The sequence below is a fragment of the Protopterus annectens genome, chromosome 10.part0, assembly GCF_019279795.1.
Source record: "Protopterus annectens isolate FY-2018-M chromosome 10.part0, PAN1.0, whole genome shotgun sequence".
Taxonomy (NCBI): Eukaryota; Metazoa; Chordata; order Ceratodontiformes; family Protopteridae; genus Protopterus; species Protopterus annectens.
The window spans coordinates 1,808,755,695-1,808,780,697 of record NC_056744.1 but is presented as its reverse complement, the minus strand read 5'-3'; positions in this window follow the sequence as shown (position 1 = coordinate 1,808,780,697).

Below are 25,003 nucleotides of genomic sequence, written 5' to 3'. Positions count from 1 at the left end.
GTGTATGAAGAGTACACTGTTGGCCAGAGGTCTGAATGCTGGATGTACCTGTGGCTGTGTATGAAGAGTACACTGTTGGGCAGAGGTCTGAATGCTTGATGTCTCTGTGGCTGTGTATGAAGGGTACACTGGTGGGCAGAGGTCTGAATGCTGGATGTCTCTGTGGCTGTGTATGAAGAGTACACTGTTGGGCAGTGGTCTGATTGCTGGATGTCCCTGTGGCTGTGTATGAAGAGCACACTGTTGGACAGAGGTCTGAATGCTGGATGTACCTGTGGCTGTGTATGAAGAGTACACTGTTGGGCAGAGGTCTGAATGCTTGATGTCTCTGTGGCTGTGTATGAAGAGTACACTGTTGGGCAGTGGTCTGATTGCTGGATGTCCCTGTGGCTGTGTATGAAGAGCACACTGTTGGACAGAGGTCTGAATGCTGGATGTACCTGTGGCTGTGTATGAAGAGTACACTGTTGGGCAGAGGTCTGAATGCTTGATGTCTCTGTGGCTGTGTATGAAGAGTACACTGTTGGGCAGTGGTCTGAATGCTGGATGTCCCTGTGGCTGTGTATGAAGAGCACACTGTTGGACAGAGGTCTGAATGCTGGTTGTACCTGTGGCTGTGTATGAAGAGTACACTGTTGGGCAGTGGTCTGAATGCTGGATGTCCCTGTGGCTGTGTATGAAGAGCACACTGTTGGACAGAGGTCTGAATGCTGGATGTACCTGTGGCTGTCTATGAAGAGTACACTGTTGGGCAGAGGTCTGAATGCTGGATGTACCTGTGGCTGTGTATGAAGAGTACACTGTTGGGCAGAGGTCTGAATGCTGAATGTCCCTGTGGCTGTGTATGAAGAGCACACTGTTGGGCAGAGGTCTGAATGCTGGATGTCCCACAGATGGGAATAGTGGCAACCTTCTCAAGCCAGATTATTGTGGTAGGGCAAACAGAGCAGACTAGTGGAGTGAGTGAGCACTGAGTGCATCTGCCTTGGGGAAAAATTCCAATTCTGTCTCACTGGTTGGTTGTATGGTGGATCCTGGAGGGTCTAAGTATCTTCTTTACTTATTGGACAGGACCTCTTGGCACTTATAGGTTCATAGGTGTTTACTAGGCTAACTACAAAAAGGGCCTTTTCAAGCTTAGCCATGCATCCCAAATCTCTGACAAGTACTGATACCCTTGATAAGTGTAAGCAGGGGTTTGAGAGATGAAACATTTACAAGCAGGGGCCTGGGAGATGAAACTTTTACAGGTTGCCTGTGTCCACAGAGATGAATTTCCTGTTCCCCCATCCAATTGTCCAAGTTGCACATGAATTGGGTTAGAGGGGAACTTTGCTTCACATGGATGAGGAGCCTGTTCCATAGACAGGATAGTCTCTGGGATACATACGTGTCTCTCTGGGTATTACTTATATTACAGGTGAGGTTTAAGTCTTTAGAAAGGATAATTCTGGTGCTGTTTGCTTTGTGGATATGCAAGAGGTCCATCACAGTGGGGTCTAACAATGCCCTGTATGCCAGGCATAGATCTCTCCTCAAAAGCCTGTAAGAGACAGAATACAGGGATAGAGCCTTGAGGTGTTCTGCATAGGACATTTTACTTATGCCCTGTATTCTTTTAGTGAAGGACCTCTGTGGACATTCCAGTTGTTGGATATGTCTGGTTATATACATACCAAAGGGGACATTGTACTCAATGACAGATGTGATGAATGCTGAATAGAATGGGACAATGACTTCCTTGGACTCAGATGTCATACCTTTCTTTATGAGTTGTGCAACATAGAATGATTTCCTCACTACTGTAGACACATGATGGTCAAAGGCTAAATTACTATGTATGTGTCCCTAAGTCCATGGCTACTGGGTCAACTCTAATAGATGTGTTGTCAATATGATGGTTACCAGGGGTAGATGATTCCCAAAAGATACTATTATGCATTTCTTGGCATTTAGTTTTAGTCCATGGCTCTGGCACCAGTTGTTTTTTTGTGTCAGCCCCTCTTGGAGAACATTTGTGTCAGTGTGGGATTCAGCGACAACTCCTAATTTGCAAATTTAGTCAGCCAGAGACCACTGACATTGGCCTTGATTTCAGAGAAGTAAATGCCAAAAAGGAGTGGTCCAAAGACTGATCCGTGAGGGACTCCACTTATGACTGCCTCTTTGTAGAGGTGGAATCCCCAATTCTAGCTTCCTGGGTCCTGTCTGTGAGACAGTTGGCTATCCACTGGGTGACATATGAGTTTATACCTAACCCCTTGAGTTTGTCAACAATGTCAGAGTGGCATATTGTGTCACATGCCTTGGCCAGGTCAAGGTAGGCAGTGTGATCTATTTTTCCCTCATCCATTGCTTTGGTTACCTTCTCAAAGAAGTCCACCAGGTTGAGTAGGTATGATCTGTCTTTGAAACCAAACTGGGTTGAGTCCAGTGTCTGGAGATTTACTATATCTCTGTTGATCATTTCCATGATAATTCTTTCTATGGCTTTACATATAAGACGAGAGAGATTTGTGGGTCTGTAGTTTCCAGGGTCTGTAGATGTCCCACCTCTGGGCAGAGGGATGACTGTTGCTGTTCTCCATTCATGAGGTACAAAGCCTGTTTGGAAGCTATAGTTAATTAGTAATTCCAGAAGCCCTGATAGGTCATGTTTCTTGATATTTAGAAGGCATCCCGGGATATTGTCTGGGTCCATTGATGTCCTTGGTCTTAGAGAGAGTATTAAGGACCTGTTCCCTAGTGATAGTAGGGGGAGTTATATTGAATGATATTTCCTGAGGGAAGGTGGAGAGGGAGAGAGGGGTAAAGTTGGAGCTGAATTTATCAGCCAAGAGGTTTGCTATATCTTCTAGCTCAGTATAGGTGGCTCCATTTTCAATGAGCTCTGCACACAATTGTCTATTGCCTTTGAGGTTGCATACATAGCTAAAGAATGCTTTATGATTGTCCTTGGCCTAGGAGTCCAAACTTGCCTCAAATTTGGCTTTAGTAGACTATTTGTCCTCTGAATTGTTTAAGTTTGATGAGAGTCCTTTTATCCTGCTGGGTGCTTCACCTCCTAATTTTTGCCATGATTTTTTCCTTCTGTTATACAGCCTATTAATTTTGTGATTCCACCAGGGTAGCTTGTTTTTTGAGTTAGTTCTGTATTTCTTCCGAGTGGGTACAGCTGCCTCTATACAGCTGTTAACATGCTTGTACAGGGTTTCTGTGAACAGTTATTCATAACCAGCAGTGTTCTCAGGGTTTATGGTGGCTTGAAATTTTGCTAGGCCATCACTTAATAGCAGGATGTTAGCCTTAGAGTAGTTCCTGAATATTCCCGGTTTAGCTGGGGTTCCAAGTTTTACTTTTACTTCAAAGGAGACCATTTTATGGTCTGACCTTACCATGGAAGACATTACAGTAGGGGGGTGTGCAGCGCTCTACCATATCAGTGAGGACCAGATCCAGTATAATTGCACCCCTGGTTGGTGTATTGACTATCTGGTCCAGGGAGTTTGTGTTTACAAAATCCAGAAATCTCTGTTCCTGTACATTTGGTATCATATAGGATTCCCAGTTAATAGTGGGGTAATTAAAGTCACCCATGAATATGGTATTGAGTTGGATAGTTAGTGTTTTCTAATAAGATTAAATACATGGTATGGGTTTCCTTGGTCATTGAGGGGGACCTATAGCTTGCAAGGAAGTTTTTTATTTTATTTTTATTTATTTTACATTTGTTGACCGGGCTAGTCTAGCTGGAGATATTTCCATTTTCAGTAGAGGCCCGGGGAGAAAAGCTCCACAGAGAATACAATAAAGGAAAACATACTTGTGTTTTAAAGAAAGTTTGAAGAGACAAAAACTAACAACTCTACAGTTACTTATTATTACTAAGTGAGTTAATTACTGACTCACACAGTCCACAAAGTAAAACAAAAAAATACCTATACAAACATAAAATACTAAGTATGATAAAGATATTAAATGAAATAATTACTACCACACACAGTTAAAGTCCAAAGACATTATATAAAGTTAAAAATGCTTTGTAAGATATAAAAATGCTTTGTAAGATATTGATACAGGTAGGAAGTAAGAGAAAAGAGAGCTAAGAATAAGGGAAATTAGAAGTGATTAGTTATAAAAAGGAGAGCAAGTAAGTAGGAAGAAGTAGGAGATAGTTTTGAAGTAGAGTATAAGTAGTGGAAAGTTAATCAGGTTTACTACAGGTGCACAGCCAGTGATTTTGGAAATGCAGTTTAATGTTTTGTTTGAAAAGAGGCAATGATGTAATCTTTGTTATGTTGCTAGGTAATGAATTCCATTTTGTACCTACTGAATTGGTAAAAAGGGAGTCACCAGCAGTGTTATTTGATTTTATAGAACTAGCCAATAGTTTACTGGAGGAGCGAAGAGAGTTAAGATTATTATAGGGGATTATGAGTTGAGAGAGTATAGGGGTGTTCATAGGTTGGTACAGAATTTTATGGGCAATAGTGAGTTGTTGGATTGCAAGATAGTTTTGAAATTCTGGCCAGCCTAGTGGTTTCAGGTTGAGACAGTGATGTGTTCTGTAGGGGTTCCCTGTAGCGAAGCGAGCAATGTTATTGTAGCAGGAAGTGGTATTGGATTTTGCCTATGGTGATTTGAACATGGAGCAGCTCAAGTGCATTGGCCTGTTTGGCCAGCCTTGAAGTATATTTAGTTTTGATGTCTATAGAGACATGTCCACCTTTAGCCCCTGCCTTTGAAGTAGCTGGTCTAAATGTGTGGAAGGCATTATAACCTTTCACTGTTGGTGTGCTCTCCGCGGCTTTAACCAGGTCTCAGTGACTGCACAGATGACACCATTCTCTAGGGCAGTAGTGTCCAACCCGCGGCCCGCGGGCCGCATGCGGCCCTCAGAGCTCTTCCATGCGGCCCGCGACCCTTAAGTTTAAATTTTACTTTTTTTCCGTGGGTTTTCACGTCCGCGTCTCTCAGCTGTTGTGCGCATGCGCCACATTACTTTTTCCCCGTTGTTTTTTTATGCCAGCGTCTTTATGCTGGTGTGCGCATGCGCCAAAACACCGTCCTGCCGTTTTTTCCGTTGGTAGATTCATTTGCGGTACACAGCTGAGGGAAGAGGATTGAGGTCGCGGCAAAGAAAGAATTGAGAGCGAGGGGGATTTATTACTGACTACACTACACATCTCCTGCAGTAACAGGTAAGTCGTTAGAATTTAATTTTCTTACACTGAGTTGCAATGCTATGTACTAGCTCTGATGTGAGACCTGATTTTAGCACAAGTACAATATTGTCATTCCGCATTTTATTCCCTTGTCATTTAAACATTTGTTTGCTGCTTTTTGCACATCTTATTTTGTTTATTTTTAAAGGTTCTGTAATGAGATTGCTTGCAGTTTTTAAAGTGATGCTCACATTACCGACAACATTGCAATCAAAATTTTTATCCTGAGAAGAGGTTGGTGCTTATTAAAATGAGTTTGGGAAATTAGATGTGAATGAATTACTGAGTAGACTGGAGGTTTGCATTGACAGTTATCTGTACTTGGGACTGCTTAGAAATGTTTGAATGGCACACGCTCATTCTTTACATTTTGGGATAGGTCATTTAGTGCAGAAGGATTGACAGTAGGAAGATAATGTTTGAAAAGGGAGTTATCTAGCAGTTCCAGATATGTTTTTAAAGTGTATTTGTATCACTTTTAATTGACTTTTCTTAAGTTAATTTTGTACATGAATGGATTATCTTAGCGAATGTGTTTATTTTCCACGAATACAGTTTGCAATGTTCTAAACCAGATGGATTGCAATTGTCAAGTGAATATTTCTCTATCTGCTCGCTGATTTTAAACTTTCATGTTTTCCACTGTCTTTACCCTTTCCACCCAAAGTGCCCAAGTATGGACAATTATGATGAATACACTGAATGAAATGAAATGTAAACTTTGTGCAGACTGCAGTGGCCAAAAGTGTACTTTAATATTTCAGTCTTTTATGCCATATAATTTCAATTAAAATAAAATTTCAGATCTGATGCTTGAAAGTGTAGATATTATTGTTATTCTTTGATGTAAACATCTTATTTAGTCAGCGGGATTAAAGCCTTTGGTAATGATCATGTCAAGCAAACTCAGTGCATTCAATGTTTCAGTTTTGTACTTTTGGGTCCTTTTTGTTTGGCTCTTTGAGTGCTTATACATGCAGCAGATTTGGTGCAAAGTTCCAAAATATAAATAACGGTTTGAACATTGAAATATTGTAGTTAGTAAAGTTTGTCACATTAAATAAACTGCGTAAAAGTTGACATGTAAGGGAGTTTCTCTGTTAAAATGATTTACTGCACACCCCCACCCCCATCATCATATAATGTTATGTGAAGGTAGATACTGAAAATACTGCAAATTTCAACTTCTTGATTTTTTTTTTGTCATTAAAGTATACCTGGACTGTTAAAATGTCAATGTGTTGTTTTGGTAGATTATTATTTTTCATAAATCTCAGGAAACTTCTAGTATAGCTTGTTTTTTTTAATGGAAAAGGGATGCCTCTGCATTTTAATGGACATTATATATTTTAGTATTTCAGTGGTCATACTTTTTCCAACTTACAGCTCTGCTCTTGCAAAGCAGTGACTCTATGTCTCATGATTGAACCCCAGAGCCTCTAGCCATGAGACTGGTTGCAGTTGTTGATTGTTAATTGGTTACACTGATTAGGAAAGTTTTGATTGTTGGCTGGTCAATGTGGTTCAGCTGCTATATTTTTTGCCTTGTTTACTACAGCAGTTCCAGGTCAGTGCATCTGGATCATGGAGGGTGAAGTAACATTGTCGGGGTGTACTAACATGTCTTAGAAGAGAAGATATTTTTTCAGGTGATTGTCTTCATGTGAGAGTTATGATCGGCACAGCATGCAGGAAGCTGCAGAACTCCCTTGGTACAATTAATACATGTGTTTTTACTCTTGTTATTGGGTGGGTAGGTGTAGCTTGGAGAGAAACTCTTTACTGTTTGTATGTGCAGCTTGGGGAGAAGCACTTTACATAAATTAGTGCTAATCAGAAAAAAAATATGCAGGTAGAATAAACAGCATAACTTTTGCTTGAATGTTTCCATCACAACCATGAGTCACCCGATTAAACCACAATACCCAGACAGGCTGTAAAAGCAATTGCTGAGGTACTATCACTTACAAATAACATACTAAGACCAAAATGGTTGAATTGTGTCCCTGTGAAAGGTGGGTCTGCAGTGGGGCCACTGCAAAGCCCTAAACTCATGAGAGCAACACAAAATATCTAGTATACTTTTGCAAATATACAAGAGGTGGAAATGCACACCATAAAAGCACCAAACATAGAGCATATATATGTGGGCTCTGCAGTGCGGATACTTTCTAAAAGTTGCCATTTACAGATGGTACCAATGCAGGAAGAGGAGTTAAAAGTCTGTCTTGGTCATCTTTCATTTAAGATCCCACCTCCCTTATGCGGATTGCTCCTTGGTGAAAGGGAATAGTTAAACTTAAAGTAATTACATTTCCCATTACTCAATGGTGTTGCAAACTTGAAGTTATAATAGGAAAGGGACATGGATTTGTGTGTGTGTGTGTGTGTGTGTGTGTGTGTGTGTGTGTGTGTGTGTGTGTGTGTGTGTGTGTGTGTGTGTTTAAACATGAGATTTGGGAGAGTGCTTCTCTGGGGGCTATTAAGTTGAAGATGGGGCTAATTCTTTTTGATCCTAGCCACTGACTGAAAGAAGGTTGTATAAATTCTACCGTGAAATTGTCATAAGTGTCATAAAGCCTGCCTGTGCACTGACCGAGGGTCATAGGATTGGTAAGAAGTACTAGTATAGTTAGAAATATGCAAATAGTTTTAGTGATTTTTGGGTGATGTAGACAACTAGTTAAATTTTGAATTAGGATTAGTGTCCCTAGAATTCAGAAAGACCCTCTTGTTGTGAGGCAACAATGCTATATGTTTTGTCACTGTGCCACCGAGCTGGCTTGTAAATGAGGGAGCACGATCTATCATGCTTCTTAACAGGCCTATGAGATGTGTGGAGTACCTGTCCGTGCAGACACCAAGGTATATGTAGCTTCTTAAATACAAGCTAGATAGATGATGGACCTTTTGATGACCAACTTGGGGACATAGCGGGGTTATCTCAGGTATCTGCCACAAGGATACTGCACCAGTTCTTTGATGCCATGCTGCAGCATGTTGGGGGGTGGGGGGTTGGCGGGGGGCGGTTATGTTGTTTCCACATGCTACAGAGGAGAAAGCCACCAGCATGAGGGCTTTCTGTGAGACTGCTCATTTCCTTCCTTATTTGGTCGCACCAGCTTTTCTGGCTGGATGTGTGTGACCTTTTTTTTTTTTTTTTTTTTTTTGGTCCTCACTTGCCGTCTGGCCCCCAGACCATTTCTGTTGACTCAATGCGGCCCTTACAACTGAAAAGGTTGGACGCCCCTGGGATAGATGATGTTGAATTATTTATATGTGCCAGCAGGTGTTGTTGTAATGATGTTCAGCTGAACAAATGCTATGGACACTAGAGTCAGTCCCTGTGGGTAGTGGGCCATACCCATCGACTGTGCAGAGTAGCACCGACTGACAAGATATGTGCCATCATACTGTGTGTTGTGTAATGGAAAACATGTATAGTAGTGTGGCCAATAGCCGGTGGTGGAGGTAATGGCATAACACTGGATATGTGTGTTCCAGAGCCCACCACTTGCAAGATACTCAGGGTAATGTGTAATGTAGCAGGCTGAAATGCCATAGGAGTGTAATAGGTGTACCTGAAATCTGTCTGTATATATACCCCCCCTAATGTTTGGCTGTGTCCATATGTGGCACCTGTCTGTGTTGTAGCAAGGCAGAACACTCCAGCTGTGCAGGAAGGAATTAGAGATTGTGGACCTGATGTCTGAATGTACCCAAAAATACATACATATATATATATATATATATATATATATATATATATATATATATATATATGTATATAGGTTCATAGGTTCATACTAAGCTATCTGCCCAAGGGCATTTATAAGCCTAGCCCATAGTTATGTGGCTTTCACCACCCCTTTAGTTTGAATAAAAACTATGCCTATCATTTTTCTGTGCCTCTGTCAAGCAGTGACACTGAAGTAATCCCTGGGGTATATCTGCGATCTCCCATCCATTGGTCAAGATTCCTCTTGAACAAGGCCAGCGAGGTGCTCTGCCTCACATGTACCGGGATTTTGTTCCACAGCATAGGGAGTCTCTGGGTGATGAATCTGTCCCTCCAGCACGTTCTATTTATAACCATGTCAAGGTTTAAGTCTCCCGCCCTTGTGGTTCTGAGGGATCTAGATTTTTTTGAGGTGAAGCATATTCATCAAATCTGGGTTTGACATGGCCTTATATGTCAGGCACAGGTCACCTCTGAGCAAGCGGTATGAGACTGAATAGAGCTGGAGTTCTTTCAGTCGGGCAGCATAAGACATATTTTTGAGACCCTTTATCCTTTTGGTGTGGAACTTTTGGGGCCTTTCAAGCTGCAGCAGGTGTCTGGTCAGATACATTCCGAACGGGGCATTGTACTCATATATATATATATATATATATATATATACATATATTCTTTGTTATTTTTTTCTGTGTGATATATATATCTCTCTCTCTCTCTCTCTCTATATATATATATATATATATATAAAACTATAGATATATAAATATGTATTTTATATATATATATATATATATATATGTATATATATATATATATACACATATATATATATATATATACATATATGTATTTACATATATATACATATATATATATATATATATATATATCTACATATACATACATCTACATGTATGTATAGTTTTATATATATATATATATATATATATATATATACATATATATATATATATATATATATATATATATATATATATATATATATATATATATATATATAATATATATACATGCTCCATATTTTTGCCTCACAGTGCTGCATGCTATGCGGGAGGGGATATCACACATATCATATATATATATATATATATATATATATATATATACATACACACATGCTCCATATTTTTGCCTCACAGTGCTGCATGCTATGCGGGAGGGGATATCGCACATATCATATATATATATATATATATATATATATATATATATATATATATATATATATATATATATATACATACACACATGCTCCATATTTTTGCCTCACAGTTCTGCATGCTATGTGGGAGGGGATATCGCACATATCATATATATATATATATATATATATATATATATATATATACATACACACATGCTACATATTTTTGCCTCACAGTGCTGCATGCTATGCAGGAGGGGATATCGCATATATATATATATATATATATATATATATATATATATATATATATATATATATATATATACACACATGCTCCATATTTTTGCCTCACAGTGCTGCATGCTATGCGGGAGGGGATATCGCACATATCATATATATATATATATATATATATATATATATATATATATATATATATAATATACATACATGCTCCATATTTTTGCCTCACAGTGCTGCATGCTATGTGGGAGGGGATATCGCACATATCAATGCACACAAATTTACAGCAGTAACTATGTGCAACATTGACAGGTATGTCACTTCTGAGTCCCTTGTTGGGGCCTCATTGTCCTTGTCTGTGAAGGTGGGATTGGGAATTTGGGGAAGGGTAGCAGGTATAGTTGTGGTGGTTGTTTGGGTTGGTAGATAGAGAAGACATCCTACAGGGTTGGTATATGACACATGTGGTGGGCAAACACCCTGGATGGTGACAGTCATCTATAATGTGGAAGTCACATCAGCCCCCATATGGACATAATGGGAACAAGGCTCCCACCCATTGACAGTCTCAACAGCAGTTTCACAGACCTAAAGGTGCCTGGGCTGGAGGCTGAGCTGGAGTAGCATGTGGACCCTGTGAGTGTGCAGTGAGGGCCTCTTGGTGCTGTAGCATATCCCCCTGGTTTGTGTGTAGCTCCCTATACACCAAACCCTGAACCTGACCACAGATTACAGGATCATGTCTATATATGCCCCCGGGGGGGCACCATCCCCTGAGGAGGTTCCACCTGAAGGTAGTGTGGACCAGTAGGCCTCAGGGTGGGTCCCATATGTGATGTGGCCTGGTAACATGGCCAGATGATGTTGGAGAGGTGGCTCTGCTGGCAAATATCCCCTAAACATGCTATTGTGTCACTGTTTTAGAACGTATGTGGGTAGTAATATTCTACATAATCCCACAGGACATGCAAGTGGTTAGTGTGACAGAGCAAGATGCATGCTCTTGGACATCCAAGAGCATGCATAGATATTCCTAATAACACAGAATGTCAGATGTGCAGCAATCACATAGCAAGCATACCACATGCATATATGGAACCATAGTGGCATGACAATGCCATGCAGGTGAATAGTCTGTAGCATGCCAGCAATTATAGTGTCCACACAGGGAACATGGCCACAGACACATAGCACAAAGTGTGTTACAATATAATACATATATATATATCCCAATGTTAGTTAAGGTGTGCCATACCTATTGATTTGTGTGAATAGTTTGCTGTTGCAGATTTTTGGCGGACAGAAATGTGTATTAAGAACTATGGTAACCTTGCTGTATGATTTGCTCAGACCTGTTTCCATCTTTATATCTTTCAGGCAACATGAACATAGGTAGGCTTCCCACATATTTTGCCAGAGAAATGGAAGTCATGCTTGGATACCTCACCAACCACTACCCTATACTGTGCAGAAGGGCAGCAGAGGATCAGCAGGAGCAGACCGCCCTGTGGAATGACCTAGTCCACAGGGTCAGTGACGTCTGACACCATAACCGAAGTTATGAGCAGGTCCGGTATCGTTGCTCAGACCTGCTTCGCAATGCCCGTTGCCATGCTGCTGCTGTCTGGGGGGATCACCTTGCAATGGGGGGGGAGTCATGCAGACCATCCCCCCCTGACACGAGTGGAAGAACTACTCAGCAGCCTCGGTGCACTTGCCCATAGAAATCAACATCAACTGCCAGACAGCATTTTGGAGGTGGGTGCTACCTACTCACCAGCTGAGGAGCATGCAGGTAAGACCACATGGAACATCAGTAGACCACTGCTGCTTATGCATATGCATCTGTATAGGTAGAGCATCTTCTTCTTCCTTCAGCTTTTCCCGGTTAGGGGTATCCACAGTGGATCACCTCTTCCCATTTCTACCTGTCGTCTGCATCTTGCTCTGTCACACCAACCACCTGCATGTTCTGTCTCACCACATCCATAACCCTTACCTATGGCCTTCCTCTTCTCCTCTTACCTGGCAGCTTCATCCTTAGCATCCTTTTCCCAAAAATAACCAGCACCCCTCCTCAGCACATGTGTAAAGCAACACAATCTCGCCTGTCTGGCTTTGGCTCAGAACTGTCCAATCTGGGCTGACCCTCAAATATACTTATTCTTAATCCTGTCTACCCTCATCACAGCCAGTGCAAATCTTAACATCTTTAACTCTGCCACATCCAGCTATGATTCCTGCCTTTTTGTCAGTGCCACAGTCTCCAACCCATATAACATAGCTGGTCTCACTACCCTCGTGTAGTCCTTCCCTTTCATTCTTACTGGTACTTGTCTGTCAGAAATCAGTCCTGACACTCTTCAATGCACACTCAACCCTGCCTGTACTCTATTCTTCACCTCTCTTCCACACTTGCCATTACTCTGAACTGTTGATCCCAAGTATTTAAACCCATCCACCTTCTCCAACTATCCTCCCTGCATCCTCACCATTCCTCTATCCTCCATCTCATTCACACACACATATGCTGTCATAGTCCAGCTGACCTTCCTTCCTCTCCTCTTTAGACCATATCTCCACCTCTCCAGGGTCTCCTCAACCTATTCACTACATATCACAATGTCATCTGCAAACATCATAGTCCACAGGGACTACTGTCTGATCTTGGCTGTCAACCTGTCCATCACCACTGCAAATAAGAAAGGGCTCAGAGCTGATCCTTGATGTAATCACACCTCCACCGGAAATGCATCTGTCACTCCCACTATAGATCTCAGTGCTGTCACACTACCCTTGTACATATACTGTACCACTCTAACATACTTCTTGGCCACTCCTGACATCCTCACACAATACCACAACCCCTCTCTAGGCACCCTGTCATATGCTTTCTCTAAGTCCACAAAGATGCAACACAACTCCTTCTGACCTTCCCTGTACATCTACATCAACAGTCTCAGAGCAAACATTGCATCTGTAGTGCTCTTTCTTGGCATGAACCCATACTGCTGATCACTAATAATCACCTGCCTTCTTAAACCAGCTTCCATTACTCTGTCCCATAATTTCATGCTGTGTATGGTCAATATTACCCCTCTGTAGTTATTACAGCTCTATCCATCACCCTTATTCTTAAAATCCAGTACCAAAACACCTTCCATCCACTCTTCAGGCATCTTCTCACATTCCAAGATTCCATCAAACAACTTGGTTAAACATGTCACTGCCATGTCTCCTAAACACTTCCATGCTTCCACAGGTATGTCATCTGGACCAACAGCCTATCCATTCGTCATCCTCTTCATAGCTATCTGTACTTCTGCCTTGTAGAGCATGCAGATCTGACATGTTATGAATATTGTTTGATGCATGTAGTAATGAATAGATGTGCATAACTGCTAGTATTGTGGACTTGTACTGTTGATGTAGTGTAATGCTGCACCCACCCTGTAGTAATGCCACAGCTGTGGCCACTAACATTGCATCTGTCACACTCTTATGCAGGTCCCTCCGGGATACCACCAAGGCAGCAGCCTGTGGCTGGTGAGTATGGTTTATATCGATGCTTGCAAATATACTTGGCATGTAATGGCTATGGTATATGCCATGCGCACATCTAACCAAGGTCCAGATAGGTTGTGTGGACCACCTTACCCTCTTCCACAGCTCTGGAGACTGATCCAAAGAAATAAATCAGGTTCAGGTGACAAGATTGGCCCTCCATCAGGCCAAACTGGGTGATGGCCAGTGTTTGAGGTTTGCCAATGTTTTCGTTTATAAGTTCCATGATAATAAATTCATGCCCTTGCAGATCAGGCTTGTCAGACTGATGGGACGGTATTTCCCACTATCCAAGGTGTATCCCCCCTGTGGAGTGGGATAACTGCAGCTGTGTGCCACTCATTGGACACAAACCTGAGGTGAGGCTATGATGAAACAGGACAGTTAGGTGGGGTGCCAGTTCATGTTGTAGTTTATGTAGTACACAGCCCAAGTTGTCATCTGGGGGAGAATATGTCACTAAATCGATCTGCCAGGATATTGGCTAAATCCTTGGCATCAGTTCATTTTAATGCCATTCTGTTGTAACTCAGAGCACTTCTGAGCATTGCCATTTCAAATCTGGACATAAGTATAGAATGGCTTGTGTTTGACTTTGGAATCTTTGGCAAAGTTAGTTACATAACTATCTTTGAATGATTTAACGAGGGATCTCAGCTTCTTACTGAGGCTGGTAAGGGAGTTGTTTACATCCTTGGATTATCCTTTTGTCTTCAACATTTTCTTCCTTCTGTTGTATATTTTGTTTATGGCAGGGGATCACCAGACTGGCTTCATATTTGTGGACAAGAGCATCTAGGTTGTATTTAGTATGGCACAATTCATGCAGGAGTGGATGTGCTCATGCAGTGCCTTATTGTAGGATTCAACAGTTGATCTTTCAGCTCCCATCTCATGGGTATCACAAAGTTTGTCACCATTGGCTTGAGTAGCATGAATTTGGCTTTGAAGAGGTCTTTTACTGAGGTTTCCTTCCTGGGGGGTGGGGGTGGGATGTGGATGTCAATGGTGCTGAGCTTATGGTCTGACCTGACCAATGATGGGGTGAACACTGCTGTGGTGCATCTATCTCCCATGTTGGTAATGACCAGGTGTAGGATATTGTAGCCCCTGACTGGACATGAGAGAACATGTTTATTGTATACGCAGAAGTGCTGAACATAATGCTCTATCGAAGCATGTTATTAACTGTGGTGGAGAACATACATTTAAATTTAGAGTCATTGATGTTATTATGCCCACAATAAGAGAAGGTGATGTTCGAAATCACACTGAATACAAAGAGAACAACTGGATGATCATCCTAAGAGCTGACAGGGGTAGGGGTCTTAATGAACGTGTCACCATCAAGCCCCTGCTTAAGAAAAGGAGGTTACCTAAATGACTCCAAATATGTTTTAGGGAGACATTTATATTTATTTTTTATTATGTGATTATATATTTTGTTTTAGTAAAAAACATTGTTGTTTCATTGCTTGTGGGTTTGAACTACAGTGACTAGAGTGGTTGCATTGTCTTTTTAAATATTTAAACACTGAGTTCACATGATGTTATGTCATTTGTCTGTGATTGGAGAGTTTGAATTTTTAATTTAGTATAAATGGTCTTTGTTTTTACTATCTGTGAAAGGTCTGAAGAAGCAATTTTTTGTGAAAGCGCTCACCTATTAATAAATACAGGATCAGTTTAATGCTTTGACATCTTCAGAAGTTTTTATTTCTTGTTTTATGTTGCCTTGGCCGTCCCTTCTCTTGGAGGATTCATCTGAATCCTCAGACTATGCTTCTGCAGTTCTCAGATAGGTGTTCTGTGAGTAATACAAGAAACAAATGGTTCCACACACTGACCAGTCCACAGATGACCCTACAGATGGGGTTTCCCTCACAAACATAGCACTGTCATGACAGTTATTAAAACATGCAGACTAGCCATTACCACACACAACCTGTTAAACTGACAGTAGTCTAAATGAAACATAGCTACACTTACATGCTGTAGTCATGTCTGGCACATCATCCTCCTATCTTTAGGCTTTTTTCCACAGTGTATGTTGTTTGCGGCAAATCCAGATTTCATCTGTGATGCTGTTTGTCAAACACCAGATCTAGGTTTCACTCACAGTGACTGTCATGGCCCAACACCAACAAGATGTTCCTAGATATTGTATTGTGTTTCCATGTAATTGGCTATGGGAATGTTACCACAGCTGTTCCACATTCAATCAGCTAGAGGAGAACTGCAATTGGTGCAGAAGCCATCAGCTAATCATGACCATCACTTAAAAAACACAAGCTGCTGCCTAAGCTAAGCAGGTGTACATCTACACATCCACCAGAGAGTGTGTGGGAGGGACAGACAGAGACAAAGTGCATTAGAGAAGGGGTGGGAGAGTAAACCCTAAGCATGATGGTGTCACACACCTACCACTACAGGGGTTCAAACCCCTGACTGATTATGCATTACTATTACATGTGCATGCAGTTATTGCATGTGCCACATAGCTGACATGTTTGTGAGCTGTCAAAACATCTATGTGCTTGTGAGTGACATCTGCAACAGTAATATAGTATAAATACATTAGGTGTAGCACATGTCTGTCCACATGAATAGGTGCCAGTGTCAACACAGCCACACTCTCTAAGGGACTCATGCACATTGCCACACTTTGGCAGGGTCATGAATACACTTCATACCTACTTAGTTTGCCACAATGCAGTAATGCACAGGTATCACATGCACCACAGGGGTTATCCTGAGGTTTTATGAGCAAAGGGCATGTGAACATGTCAGACATCAGTCAACATGCTTCAGTATGCCAATGGGAGTTCTACTGGGTGAGAATGTGGTTGGAAACATCATACTTCCCACAAAGACACAAGGTGCCAGTACTGACATGCATGTGTGCATTGCTTCACGGGTGTGTAGTGGTTGGCTGTACCAGATGGCTGTACAAGGCTGGGTGAGGGGTATACCTTAGTATTAGGCCACATGACAATGGTCTGCAGTGTGGTTCAGGGCTGTAGTGTCTGCAATGTCCCATACAGATGGGTATTGTATTAACCATCCAGTCACCTGGGTTACCATTGTGTGTGGCCAGTGATGTCAAATGTTTGCCATGTTTGTGTTCGATTGTCCATGACATGGACATTGTCTGGGATGTGCACACATCTCACATTAATGTACAGTGACATGTGTAAGTGTACCTGGGTTGCCTGGCCCATGTGTGTACACAGATTATCATCAGATGTGCCAGTCCTGGCTTGTTGTGGCAGGACCTGCTAATAGACAGCAGGTTGACCCTGCACCTGCATTGCTATCATGATACAGGTATTCCCTGGTGTCAGTGGCATCTGTCCATACAGGGCATGTGTGTAAGGCATTGTCTGTCCTTTATGGATCACATTTGATGGCACCAGATATGTTGCAGGTGTCCAGTGGGGAACATAGTGAAGGGGAATTGTCCGCAATTATGTGCCTAGTGTACTGATGGACAGGGTGCCATGCCCTCTGTAGACCACTGCAATCACACCATGCCCACTATCTGTCAACAATATGCAGGGTACTAGCAACATAGCAGTAGTTTCCTAGGCAAGTGTGTTTGTGTATGAGACATGGGTTCAGAGTGCAGTCTGGATAATATTAGGGTTGCTTACTTTGTTCACCAGGCCTTGTATTACATGTAGGGGTATGGCTTGCCACCCCAGCCTGTCAGCTGATTGACATCTGTAATCCTCGTGAGGTGGACATTGTAACATATAATATGGCCACCATATAGGAAAATGACAAAACCCACTCCTCAACAAGTCCAGTTGTTACACACACAGCTACCTCCACTCAGGATGTGACTGATGAACACATACACAGTTGCCATGTCTCAGAATTGAATTCTTGCCTAACTAGTTTAGCACACTACAGCATTACGCAGTTATAGCATGCACCATGCAGATTACTGGGGGATTCATTCCGCAAAAGTGTATTTCACAGTTGATGACATCAGCAGATTTGCTAAAATTAGGCAATGGAGATTGCAGTACCTGTGAATGGTCTCAAAAGCATTACTCATTACCTTGAGAAATGAACACACACACAAACACCCACATCCACACTAGCCATGTCTGGGAATAGAACACCTATCTAACTAGTTCATTACACTACAGCATTATACAGTTATAGCATGCACCACTCATTTTACTGGGGGATTCATTCCGCAAAGATGTATTTCACAGTTGATGACATCAGCAGACTTGCCAAAATCAGGCAATGGAGGTTGCAGTGCCTGTGAATGGTCTCAAAAGTATTGCTCACTACCGTGATAAAGGAACACATGCACACTTGCCATGTCTGGGAATAGAACACCTACCTAACTAGTTCATTACACTACAGCATTACGCAGATACAGCACACACCACTCAGATTACTGGACAATTGCTTCCCCAAAGGTGTATTTCACAGTTGATGACATCAGCAGACTTGACAAAGTCAGGCAATGGAGTTTGCAGTGCCTGCGAATGGTCTCAAAAGCATTGCTCACTACCCTGATAAAGGGACACACACACACACTTGCCATGTCTGGGAATAGAACACCTACCTAAGTAGTTCATTACATTACAGCATTATGCAGTTTTTGCACATGCCACAGAGATTACTGGATGATTCTTTTCCCAAAGGTGTATTCCAATGTGAATGATATCACCAGCCTTATCATAGTAGGGCTGTAGGGAGGCCAGTGTGTGTGTGTGTGCATGGGCCATAACCCATTCATCTACAGTTAGACACACCACAGTCAGGCACATGCAGGTTTAAATTTCACAGGTATGTGTATACAAATGCTAGATGACTACTGGCTTGTACAGTCATGTTGCACAGCTAGCACTTGCACCAGACAGTCTGTAATGCTGAGGGATACCAGTGGTCACTTTCTACGGTGAGTGACATTTACACATCCTGTGGTTATAGCCATTTGGTTGTGTGCTGGGTGGGACAGGCCTGATGATGGCAGGCTCTTTGTCACTGTCACTGTCTTCCACACATCTCTGTATGTGTACTTTTGGCATATTATTGTGTGTTGTCCTTGAATATATGTGTGTGTATTCCTATGCAATGTGTGTGCAAAGCATGACTGGTGCATACTGAGGGGTGTATGCACTAACATCTGCACCTGTCAGATATGTATAGTCCACTGCTGTTGGCAGACATGGGTTTCTTTTGCTTGTGTGTGAGCATGCTCAGTATGACCTTTCATTATGTTGTTGTCTGACATTGCCTTAATTTCTCTGTTGTCTGACATTGCCTTAATTTCTCTAAGTGTTTGAGCATGCCCAGTATGCCCTTCTGTATTGAATGTGTGGATCCATTCTAGATAGTTTGTACTCCAGTGCAGACCTTTGTGTTCTACACTTATGGGTAGCAAACTGTTTCTGCAGGATGTCTGTTGATCATTTGGCAATATGGGGTCAAACTGTGCAAGGGATAGTGTGTACCATAGGTGAGTGTGTCTGTGCTGCTTCCGCTACATTGTACTGGTGTTAGCGGAGATATTCAGACATGCGTAGTGTTCATACCTCTCAACCTGGAAACACCAAAAATCTGGACAAAGCCCATGAAAAATAGGTACAAATCTGTACGCTGATTAACATAAAATTTGCATACATAATTATGTAACCCCACCCACTGCAATGGAATTGTGGGATACCAGCTTTCAAATGCAAACTTAAGAAAAGACAACCAAGATATGACACCAGAGTCCTCCTATAGCCATTCCAATGTCCCATTACTTGGCTATTTCACCATTTACCATAAACACTAATGTGTGCATACTGCTTTACTTCTACATACATTTGGGTTTTAGTTTTACATTTTATAGCACAATGCACAAACATTAATCGACATCTGCTAAGATAAGCAATACTGTCTTACAATGAATAGACTTGGCATTAAAACTTCTCTGCCCTTGAAACTCACATTCATTGAAATAGCATTGAAACCCACACACCACATCCAAAGAAAATGCATCTGGCGAGTGGTGGATAAAAATTACCTTTGGGCTGTTTTCAAATCAATGGCCCCTTGCACACAAAACAAGGAACATACAAGTGTTCTTTGATGCACCTTCATGGCTTTATTAAATTATATTCCTTGTACAATACAGCACACTTGTTAGAGTGCATTTTAAATTTATTGTTTGAACATTTTTCCAGTAGGTAATGGAACAAAATGCACGAACCAATAATGACAAAACTGCCCAATTCAGAGAATTTCCATCATAAAAGTCTACTACTTCCACACCCACACAATATATATATATATATATATATATATATATATATATATATATATATATATATATATATAAAATAAATAAATGACAGTAGTGTAAGCCATAGGCATCTTGCACAGCTTCTCAGCCTTACTTTCAATTTCAGTTTTTTTTTTGGGGGGGGCAAAAAGCCAAAAAACAGGGGGACACATTTTAAACATTGCTTGTATAATTTTGGAAAGTTACTAGAATAAAATATGTTACCACCATACATTTCACTGCCAAATCTTGAACCCAGAATCCTGTGTACTACACTCAAAACAACATACCACTATACCAAATCAGCAGTGTCCTGTAAGATAGGAAGACTGAAACTTAAATGGCTATCATTTAGTGAATTCAGTTCTCACGTCTCACCATAGCTCTCATCTCAATGTCATAGCACAAAAAACATGGACAAAGCCAATAATGGGGGAATACAGCCCCAAAACAGGGACACGTTTAAAATACTGATCTTATAAACTTAGAAAATTGCTAGAATAAAAGGTTTTGTATTACCATTTATTTTCTGAAGAATATGAAGTCTGAAATTCAAATGCCTGTCATTATTTAGTGAATTCAACCTTTCAGTGATTTGCCAGAAAAATCCTGAAAACCACAGATTTTATGAGGAATAGATATAGAATATGAGGCATAAATTCACAAGTGGTGGTGGCTATGGACTTACCCAAGGTACAGGGTTTGTGCCAGAGTACCTGTAACCACTAGGTGTATTCAAATTGGGGCATTTACACACAGACACAGGTACACACACACACACACACACACACACACACACACACACACACACACACACACACACACACACACACACACACATACACACACACTTACACACTTCTGAAATAGTAATGCAGTCAATAGCTAGCCAGAAAAAATAAACCTGAGTGCAGAATCCATTCACATTGAGTGCAGTAAAAGCAAGATAAATGCAGAAATCCTTTCTGTGCAGAATCCTACACATTCATCTTGCAATCAAGATAACAGCCACACAGATAACCTAACTGAGTGTGCAGTCAAAACTAAAAACCTGAGTGCAGTAAAAGAAAGATAAATGCAGAAGCAGCAATCCTTTCTGTGCAGAATCCTACCTGTTCGCATAGTAATCTAGATAACAGCCACAGATAACCTAACATTGAGTGTGTGCAGTCAAAACTAAAAACCTAACATTGAGTGCAGTAAAACAAGATAAATGCAGCAATCCTTTCTGTGCAAAATCCTACCCATTTGTCTCACAATCAAGATAACAGCCAGGCAGGAAACCTAACATTGAGTGCAGTCAAAACTAAAAGCAGAAGCACAATCCTACCCATTTGTCTCGCAAGATAAATGCAGCCAGAATCGGGAAGCAATGCAGCAGTCCCTTCTGTTCACCAAAGGAGAATAAGCCAGCCAGCCAGAATCAATCCGAAAATGAAGTCGGAAGTAATGCAGCAGTCTAACAGCTCACAAGTGCAGCCAAAAGATACAAAATGCTTCCCGCTCTTCATTTGAACAGCCCAAATCACATCCATAGTGTCCACATGAGCCCTTGAGCTCAATTCTGACAGGCTGTTAGCCTCGACGGAGCTGACATCATCACGCACATGATGACATCGGCTCAAAAAGCGAGAAAAATAAAAATTAAAAAAAAGCTAAGAAAAACTCGGAAATGAAGGGGAATCGTGGCACCCCATTATTTGGACACCAAAACTCGGTAAAAACAGAGTTATTCGGTACAGTTGGGAGGTATGATACTGTTATACACTGTGATGTTTTATGTCTTCACGTCCTGTCAGGTGAACAATTTTGCTCAAAGTAATATACTGGGGAACACAGGGTGAATGCAGCTGTGTCCAGTATTGTGGTCAGACACCTACATATTCATGGAAGGTTATGGCATTCTGGGGGATGAGCTGCAGACACTTCCTGCTGGGTCTGTGTATCCAGTTCAGCACCTTGGTACCATGCTTCCAGAGGATCCCATACTTGTACATCCATTGACATGACAGTATGGCCTTATCTTGCTGTGGCAATACCTCACAGTTGTACAGATTCACACAGGTTACCCAGAGGCAGGGCTCATAAGTTAGGGAACTGTCCCTATTGTGGTGTATGGGCAGGTTTTTAGCCACCCATTATTGTGTTTGCAGCCAGGGGTAGTATGTGAGCAAGGCTTTGTTTGTCAGACCTTGCACATTCCATGCTGCCCATGCTCCCACCCCCCCCTCTATTATTCTATCCTCTTCCACACATTATGCATACATCCACTGATACTTGCCCTATAGTTATCACCTCATCACAGCTGTGTTTTGGTGTTAGTCCACAGTTTGTGCAGTGTGACATGGTGGACATGTTACTGTGGTTTGTCCACATGGCCTTGCATATGGCTTGTGTGGAGTGTTATGTTGTTATTCGGGTGTCCATTACATAACATACATTGGCTGTACGGGTGGGTCACAGACCTTGGCAGAGGCCTGCAGGCCATTTGGTGGTGAGGCAGGACAGCTGTAGCAGACCATTGCATTCTGTCAGTCCTACAGTCCCAGACTGCCATACAGTATATTCCCCTGGGGTGACAGGGTAGGTGTGCTAGGTGTTCATGCCAATACTTTATATTGGTATTGATCAGGTGGTGTGTATGGTGGCAGGGTGCTACTTACAGCTAGGGATACACCAGCATGGGACACTTGCACTGCATGCTGCATTCTTTTGCTATTGCCATACACTTGTGGGGGTCATATTGTACCTCTCCCAACAGCAGGGATATGACCAGAGAGGTCCCTGTAGTTGGTGTTTGGGTTATCTGGGTGCATGTGTGCTATGGACACTACTTGTATCTGACTCACAGATATGCATGAGGCATGCCAGTTATGTTGGCTTGTGCAGGGACAGCAGCCATTTCCCAATACATCAATCCTATCATCCTTGTGATCTGCAAGTGCTCAGCCAGATGGCATCAGCATTCCCTACTACAACGCCAGATACTGAGATGCATACCTATATGTACAGTTCCACGGGTGTGTCCATTTCACAGTTACACACTATATACTCTATGCCTGGGGTACCTTTCCCTGTGTACTGCTTGTATATCTGGCCCAACAGTCATGCCATGTCCATCTTTCCGATGGTGACACATATTACCACCATACATTTACAATTGCTTACTGCTAGCATGTGTTATACTGGGGGTAATTGTCTTTGGCATTGTGGTTGTGAGGACTTGGCCCTGTCATCATCACTTGTGGGCAATGGCCACCAGGTCACAACTCAACATGAATACATACTTACCACTCTCACACAATATGTAACACACACCAGACTAACACATGCATAACTGCTTATTGTATAAATGCTACAATCTAACCTGCTACCTTGGTCAGCTCAGCCCATCTGTGCTCCACTGGTATTATACCTACACATACATGTTTCTACATGTCTACATCATATGGGGGGGGGGCTCACCTGACTGTTACTACATTTCTACATAGGATTGGGGGGGCATACCTGACTGTTACTACATTTCTACATAGGATTGGGGAGAACACACCTGACTGTTTCTAAATTTCAACACAGGATGGGAGGGTACACCTGACACTTGTACACATTTGTTATGACTGTACTGGTATGTCAGGTACTCCATTTCATTCTGTGTCATAACCTATCATGCTGACTAGAGATATATCAGTGTACTACAGCTCTTTGGTCTGGTTGACCTACATATCAGTTTCTGACTTTCTACCCTTCTGAACTAACATCCCACTGCCTGACCTGTTGTAGTCTGTCTGTGTAGGTCTGGGGTGGGATGTTCTCCATAGCCATCAATCAGAGGCCTTAGCACTGCCTTTGTTTGTGTTTGTCTACAGCTGTCCTGCTGGCTGACACTGTTGTTGGGTATGTGAGCCTCCCTGACTGGCATGTGTGTGTCATAAGGACACCCATGTGTCCCGGCACATTTCCTGCAGTGGGTTTTGGCACCTTGTCTAGTACTGGCTACTATGGTGACACCAGTATCTGTTACAGATCTCATGCTGCCACTAGAGGTGTCTACTATCTGCTGGAATCCCAGTCAGCCACCTGATCCCCTTGCGTGATCACATCCATACCATAGATACAAGTAACTACACATACTACTCCATTTGGCGATTGGTAGGAAGAATGACTTACCTTGTGGCTGTGTCAGTACAGAGGATGGTGCTGGAGGGCTGACTATGTCAGATGCACATAGTACACCCTATACATGGTAAAGCACAGGTAGTGTCATGTTTGGCATCCCTTTTACTGTATGTGTGAGTCAGAGTTAGGTGTCATTCCCTGGTTCCCTACTGTGTCAGTGTATGTGCTATGCGTTGCCTCTTTGCCAAGGCCAAGGCATACTGGGCACGCCTCCTTCTGTACTGAGGCAGGCTCAGGTTGTTCCTCCTCTGAGTCACTCTGTGCCTGTGCAGGCATTGGCAATGGTGGGGAGCTGTGTGGCCCTGCCCCGTGTTAGTCCTGCTACAGTTGTTTCCACAGGATCATATTGTGTAGCATGGCACATACCATAACAATTTGGGTACATGTAGCTGGTGAGTACTGCAAGACTCCACCAGACATGTCCAGGCACTGGAACCATGACTTGAGCATCCCAAATACATGCTCTATTATGATTCTTGTCTGTGCGTGTGCCTCATTATGGAGTTGTTGTTCAGGTGTGTGTGCATTTCTGATAGGTGTCATCAGCCACGGCTCCAGTGCGTAATCAGCATCCCCCATTAGCTGACCAACAG